Source organism: Carassius carassius, chromosome 18, assembly GCF_963082965.1.
Source record: "Carassius carassius chromosome 18, fCarCar2.1, whole genome shotgun sequence".
NCBI classification, from domain to species: domain Eukaryota; kingdom Metazoa; phylum Chordata; class Actinopteri; order Cypriniformes; family Cyprinidae; genus Carassius; species Carassius carassius.
In genome coordinates this window covers 33220165-33227366 of record NC_081772.1, presented here as the reverse complement: position 1 = coordinate 33227366, position 7202 = coordinate 33220165, and positions in this window count along the sequence as shown.

Sequence of the window (7202 nt, the reverse complement as noted above, 5' to 3'; positions counted from 1 at the left end):
TTTATACATACACTACTGTGCAAAAGTCTTAGGCACGTTAGTATTTTCACTTAAAACAATGGTGTTCGGACAGTTATTTATATATTTTGCTGTAGTGTGTCAGTAGAAAATATCAGTTTACATTTCCAAACATTCATTTTGCCGTTGTCTATGGAATGATATTGCGGACTTTATTCAAAAGGAATCGCAAATTGTATTTGCAATTGCGTTTTCAATTTGTGGACGCATAAAATGTGACATAATCCAAACACAAATGCAAATCGCGCATTACCGTTTGCATTTTCGTTCAAGCCAACGCACAGTGTCTGCCATATTTAAAATGGAAATGCAAAGTCCGTTTGCAATTGTGTTTCCCATGTCTTACGAGTCTTGACCCTGTCATATTTAAATAGCAATTTCAATTACCACGTCTGCTTTTTCACTTTCTCAGCGTCGCGTACATAGCCAGCCAAAACTCAAATGGAATTGCAATTCCCTTTGTATTTCCATTTCCGATGCCTTACACAGAAACCTGTCAATCTGTGTCAAGGGTGGGATTATGCTATGGGGCGTGTTCGTGTTGGGATGTGACGTCACTCACAGTCGATGGTCAAGAGGTGATGCCCTGAACAGACGCAGATTTATTGTAAACAATGGAGGTAGTTGGTGAAATTGTGGAGGACCTTATGATGCTCGCGCAGCAAGTTTACGACAGTGCATCCTCTACAGATTTCCTCTTACTCAGAAAGCCATTTAATTTTGGATCAAATAAATGAGTTTGTGGCCTTGACCAACAGCAACATCAGTAATGTTGTCTTGGCCAACCTCAGTGAAGTAGCTAACAGGCTTTTTGTGAAGGACAGGACAACTAAAGGACCAGGACGTCCTTTACTGGACATACCACAAGAGATGATCGAGTACTACGTGATATGTGGTTACTCATGTGTCCAGCTTGCACGCCTGCTTGGAGTATCTTGGAAAACTCTGTCTGCTGCTTCTAGGTGATTCCTCGCTGCTGCTTTGGGGGATTTGGCATGCCCCTCCCTCCAACCTGATTTGTTAAAAAAAGGAAATGAAAATAAATGTAGAAAAAAAGGAAGGTAAACTTATTTAAATAAAAACTATTATACTTTTAGTATTCTTTAACATTCTATTGTTTAGTTAAAAAGTTTTCTATGCATCACTTACATTTCACATTGGTCGACATGTTTCTGCATTTCAGCAACTGAAATTTTTTCTTGGCAGTACAAACAAGGTACTTGTGGCCCTTGTCCTGATTTTCCCTCTGAGTACTTTTCAATTAAGAAAAAATAATAATAAAAATTTCAGACATGGCAAATCTTAACAGCCATTTCCCATGCTTTATTTATGCAGTTTACATACCTCCAAGCTTAGGTCTTTCTGAAGAGGTCTGATGAAAATCATGCTAACTCCTATGCCAAGGGTACTGTTGCTCAAGTACTCTGCCGAGTATCCTTCATTAGGACAAGGGATTATCTCCAATGACTTTGAGCGGGTAGCACCTCGAGTCTTAAGAAGTTCATAGCCTCCAGCATCTTTGAGCTTCGGAAACTGTTTATAGAGGAAATCTGTAAAATCCTCTGGCTGACAATATTTATCTGAAAGGCAAACAAAATGTGTACAGCATGTCTTTTAAAAAATAAAATAGAAACGCTTAGAAAACAAAAATAGATTACGTAGAAATGTAATTCTGCATTGAAATTCTATATGATAGAACTATTTTATTTCACAATGTTGCAAGTTACCTGGGAAAACAATCCCCCCCCCCCCCCCCCCCCAGATCAGCTTTCTCCAGCTTCAGCTTCTCAGATGGGTTTGGAATCTCACAGTCTCTTCTTTTAGACAAGCAAAAAAATCTGTGGGTGTATGTTATGGCCTTTGATTTCTTTGCTGGCACAGCTGAACTGCATGACCTCTTCCGTAAACCAACTCGTGATTGTGCATATGGGGTGAACAACCTGCTCACTTCACTACGTGTACCTTGTAGACATTTTAAAGGAATAAAATAAATTACATTTTTGAACACAGTAAATATTTTGCAATAATGTATGTAAAATAACCCAGCTGTCAAACAGTCTTATGAAACGTGTTCAGTTATATTATTATCAGTTTAACAGAGTTTGGGAAAAATTTTAAGTTATCTAGGTTTCTGATTACGAGAAGCAAAGCATGTCTGGTGGTCTCATTTACACAGTTCCCTCCATAGAAAGAAGAAAGCAGGATATGGATTTGTAAAAGTATTATTACAGAATAATCAGGAAGGAACTTTAACACATGACAACTGGTGCCTGTCGATGTAGCATACTTTGTCAGAATAGCATACCGGAAGTTGAGTTTTATAGCGGAGTCTGTCAATTTAGCTTAATAAAAATACAGTTTATAAAGGGGTATGCTGTCTTGATAGCTCCTGGTTTAATACAAATACGGTTTATAAAGGCCTATGCTGTTTTGATAGCTTCTGTTTTAATAAAAAAAAATACAGTTTATAAAGGGGTATGCTGTTTTAATACAGATTTGTATATAAATATATATTTGTATACAATATGATATAATACATACGATATAATACACCAAAACTTACCGCTTGTAATCTTAGGTAAGCTGAAATGATGTTTAAATTTAACGCATGCGCAATTCCACCAATTTCACTGCTGCGCGTGCGCATTAACCAACGGTATGCCATTCTGATGGGTGGTATGGTGTCCGTCAGAACACCAGTGGTGTTCAGCAGCAAATACACGACGTGTATCCACGCCAATATGTCAAATTTTGAGACCTTTCTAGCCAGCTTCAAAATCCCGACCGGACGCATTTTACAGGTCCGAGAAAGATATATGGTTATTGGTGAAGTAGGTATAATATTATAAATAAAAAAACAATAAAGAATCCTCACCCTGGACGTCAGTTGTTGTGCGTATCATCGCAGGGGAAGGAGCACTCGATGGAGACACGTCCGATGATGATTGTTCCAGAGCTGCAGCCGCCTCTCGCAGCAGCTGAGACATTGACTTCTCCATTACGAGATTAAATGAAAATTTTACATAAAAACGGCCCGATATTTTGATTAACACATTTAACGTAAAACCACTGAACGCATGGCCCGCCAAATGCGGTCGACTGTGAGTGACGTCACATCCCAACACGAACACGCCCCATAGCTTAATCCCACCCTTGACACTGATTGACAGGTTTCTGTGTAAGGCATCGGAAATGGAAATACAAAGGGAATTGCAATTCCATTTGAGTTTTGGCTGGCTATGTACGCGACGCTGAGAAAGTGAAAAAGCAGACGTGGTAATTGAAATTGCTATTTAAATATGACAGGGTCAAGACTCGTAAGACATGGGAAACACAATTGCAAACGGACTTTGCATTTCCATTTTAAATATGGCAGACACTGTGCGTTGGCTTGAACGAAAATGCAAACGGTAATGCGCGATTTGCATTTGTGTTTGGATTATGTCACATTTTATGCGTCCACAAATTGAAAACGCAATTGCAAATACAATTTGCGATTCCTTTTGAATAAAGTCCGCGATATCATTCCATAGTTGTCAGACTGCTTGTGCATTCAAAATCGCACTAGATTATTGTTAAAATTAATGGCAAACTGATAATTCCTTTTGTCACACTACAGCAAAAGATATAAATAACTGGCTTAAAACCCTTTTTTGGGGTGAATATACTAATGTGCCTAAGACTTTTGCACAGTACTGTACTTTACAAACGACATTGTTGCTACTTTATAAAGAATGAGCACACAGTAATTCACAGAACTGATTAAAGACAGTGAGAGACAGCACTCATCTTAACTAAATATCAGAGAGAGTGACAGAGATACAGTAGAAAAATAATGTGCGGTTTTGTATTAAATAATGACCCAGATTGTGAAATACGTGTACGAAATACGTGAATATGTTTTTAGCATGTTGGGAGTTAGAATGGAAGTGGAACTGACAGCATTTTAACTACTTTTCACATTTGAAGCGATTATAAAATCATAATAGCCTATATGTGAATTAAATCCCATATTAGTTTTTTTTTTTTTTTTTTTTTAAAGCCATTAGGGTTTATTCTTGACTCTTGATTCCATGATAAGGTAAGGTCTAGGAAATGACATTTAAATTACTCTGAAACTCTGAAGCGATAGAGTAGCCTAATAGGCTATATGTAAAATTATTTTATGCACTTAGGTGAAAATTGTTTACATTTCTTTGATTTATGCACAATTGAGACATACATAAACCAAAAATAATTCCTTTTGTAAAACGTACTTGGCAATAAATATCTTTCTGATTCTGATTAGGTTTTAAAATAGATATTTAATTCATGGTATGAACAATTTAGCTGAATAAATTGATGAAGTTAGACTTTTCACTAATGCCTGGCTAAATCAGTGAACAGTGAAAGACATCTGCAACATGGCCAAAATCTTGGGTAGGTCTATACTTTATAATATTTTATTCATTTGCAACCATGGTAATAGCCATGGCTGGACTGGCCATTGGGCATACTGGGCCGACGTGCTTTTTGGGCCGATATATCTCATACTCATACTTTTTTTTTTTTTTTTTTTTTTTAACGGGCCATAAAATTTGTACATCGGCGGCCCATTCATTTTGTTTTGTTTTGCTTAATTGGCGGCGCTGGGTTTGTGCCGGTGTAATGCATTGGTCAAAGTCAGTGTTAGTTTTTTTTTCTGACAGACCAGCCCATGAAACACGTAGATCAGCGGCCCATTGGCTCTTTTCTTGATTGACACTGGGCTGGCCCAATCACAACTTTAAACGAGTGAGCGAGCGGCAGCAGTGTCAGTGTGTATCTGTAAAAAAAGATGGAGAAGAAACGCAAGGAATGTGCAGATAAATAGCGTGAAAAAATAGAACCAGGCCCTTAAAGCAGACACTGTAAACTGTGTCAAAATATATGTTTTCTGACCTTCATCAGCTCCTGTGGCAGATGATGATAGTGAGGACGGAGGATCAGGAGAGAGATGAGAAAGTGTAGAGCCTGCGGTAAGCAGAACTACTTTCAAAACACTTAGGCCATGTCATGAGTGTAGATTATTTCCACATCTGCATAGTTGACGATTACCGCAATTCACTAGAAATTTAATAAGAGGCGTTTGTAAACCATGTTTTCCGCCAAAATAAAAGCTTGATGCAGTTTGCGTCAAAATAAAAGATCATGTGCTTATCTCTTTCAAGTATAGAAATTGGTACAACTAATTAAGAAAGTTTCCTTTATTTTTTTGTGCATTTGTTTTACAAAATATGGCTATTACTGTCATTGGATTAATATTATAACTATTATTATGTATAGGTGTAATGTAAATAGACACTGTAACTAAAAGAGGTTTGAATTTTTCTTTGTTTAATTTGCACACTGAATATGGGTTGGAGCTTTTAATTTTGAACTCTCAAAGTGCACCAGATTAATGAATTTAATATTAAAATGCACAAAATTTTCTCACGGGGGGGGGCATGCCCCCGAACCCCCCTAGAAGGACCGAGGACACACCACCATAGTTTTAACAAAAATCCTTTAAGAAACACTCGATTGCTATGCCAGAGCCGCTTATAGCATGTTTTAGGATTCACCGATGTGGACTATAGTTCAACTGTATTAATAAATATAAAATTTTGACTTATTTCATCTGTTAACTCTCACTCGTTCCTATACTCACTCATTACATGGCATTAGTGGTTTTAGTGAATAGGAGTTGGTATGCATATAATTAAGGGCGTGCAAAGATGGGTGGTGTTTATGATCATATAGTGGGCCGGTCTGGGCAAAAATGCCCGGGCCGATTTTTTGTCCCAGTCCAGCCCTGGTAATAGCCCATCATAAACAGGAAATTCTCTCTTTTGACCTGATCAGAAAGACAAACTAAAATCTAAAATCTTTCACAGCTGCACTGGCAGATTTATAAAATATTTAGAAATATTTTGTCTTTCTGCCATTCCAGGAAATGTCGTTTTATGTCTTTCATTTTTTTCCAACCTCGATTATTTTATATTTTTTTACCTTTTTACATGTATAAGGGATTAATTTGCAATTGCGACCTGTACAAATGTTTAAGACAGTGTCTTAAAAAAAAAATCTAAACACATTATAAATGTTTTTTTTGGGCGGAGCTAAAACGGTGGCTCGATGACGCACTGGAGCCACTGAGCTCCTGGCCCCTCCCCAAACAACAAACTAGCACACATTCATCAGTTCGCTGCTCAATCGCGAGTTTCTGTGGACTACCATCGTCTAAGTAAGTACATGTTTCCTTAACGCAATATTATGTTTACATTGTTTTTAGTTTATCTTTGTAAAATCTGTAGTCATCTTTGTTCTTGCCTTACTAGTCAAGCTAAAGTAAGGCTAAAGTAAGTTAGCCTCTATTACAAAGTTGCTGCCATGTTACAATTAACTTTCTGTAATAGCTACTTTGTTTCTTCCAGGCGTTGAGTTTTTATTTTCTTCTAAGATACGTATGTTTATACGAGTGTGAGTACGTATGTGTTTTAAAGGTGCCATGAGCAAAAATTGAGGTAAAAATATCCAAAAAATGACCTACACGCATCAAAAGTATGAGAAGAAATAAGGGCGATGATGTCATTAAAAAAATGTCAAGTTATAGTGCTGCAGAGATATCAACCTTAATTAGCAGTAGCCTTACTAGCCCCGGCCCGACAGGTGTCGTAATACCAGTTTCGGCCATGGGAGGCGGTATGCGGGCAACATAACCACCAGCCAACCTGCAATACACGAATAACTCGCACGGCTTGTGGGCGTAATCTAACCTGATGTCAATCATGTGGAAAGTACAGCCCACTACTTCATTTCAGTTCAGGGAAGAGAGCGGAAGGGTGACTGAAGCCCTTGGCAAGAGACCACCACCCGCTACAGGGAAACAACCGCGCTCGGAATCACAAATCAAATCCGATAAGAAAAGGAGCCGAACCAGAGTAAACATCGGCACTGCTTTCAATCGCCTGAGACAACTGATGGACCTGAAAGAAATGAGGTTCGACACCGAACTTGCAACATTTCTTTTGGATTGGTAAGTTAGATGCTGTTAGTTTTTCGCTAGAAGTTTGTTTTATATGTTTGTGTATTTTTTTTCGGGAAGTTATAACATAGAAATGTATCGAAGGCTGTTCGATAAACGTGCTAATGTTAGTGATGGCTAACCGTAGCTGCGTTTGATA